This window comes from Aplysia californica, unplaced genomic scaffold (assembly GCF_000002075.1).
Source record: "Aplysia californica isolate F4 #8 unplaced genomic scaffold, AplCal3.0 scaffold00180, whole genome shotgun sequence".
NCBI lineage: Eukaryota > Metazoa > Mollusca > Gastropoda > Aplysiida > Aplysiidae > Aplysia > Aplysia californica.
In genome coordinates, this window is record NW_004797450.1 from 37,601 (window position 1) to 38,540 (window position 940).

A 940-nucleotide genomic window follows, 5' to 3' on the forward strand; every position below is an offset into this window, starting at 1 on the left:
TCCAAGCCATGTTGGAATAGAAGGAAATGAGGCAGCAGACCAAGCTGCTAATGAACCAGAGAGATCGAAGGAGACAGACGACCAACGACATACAGAGGAGTCTTTCCAATAATCAAGAGAGAAATCAGAGACCCACCATGTAGAACTAAGTACCAGCACCTGGAAGATGTGTATTCTGGGTACTCCTATTAGCGGGAACAAAAATCTATCACATGTCGCTGGGACCAGGTTGAGCTAGCGAGTTTAAGATGGTATAAGAACTTGGTAAATGAAGAGCTCAGCCCATGTTGCTGAAGATGCGGCCATGAAAAGGAGGATATCAAACATATGTTTGAATGTCCAGGAACAATGGCAATTCGAATGGAGTTATTTGGACGAGTGGAGGTTCCGCTAAGCATATTGACAATAGAGCCGAAAAAGAGCCTCGCTCTCGCTCGAAGATTTCTTCGTGAAGTCCTTCAGGGCCATTAAGGAAATTTAAAAAAAATCATCATCATCATCATCATCATCATCATCATCATCATCATCATCATCATCATCATCATCATCATCATCATCATCATCATCAACATCACGCTGGGACCAGGTTGAGTTAGCGAGGCTGCGGTCGGACCATCATTGGAGCTTAAGATGGTATAAGTACTTTGTTAATGAAGAGCTCAGCCCACGTTGCCGAAGATGCAGTCATGAAAAGGAGGATGTCAAACATTATGTTTGAATGTCCAGGAACAATGGCAATTCGAATGGAGTTATTTGGAAGAGTGGAGGTGCCGCTAAGCATATATTGACAATGGAGCCGAAAAAGAGCCTCGCTCTCACTCGAAGATTTCTTCGGGGAGTCCACCAGGCCCATCACCATTACAAAAGAACAGATAAGGCCGCAAGGGTAAATATAAATTATTTGGTTTTTCTTTTATATCGAGTGTCTACAAGAGTGAGA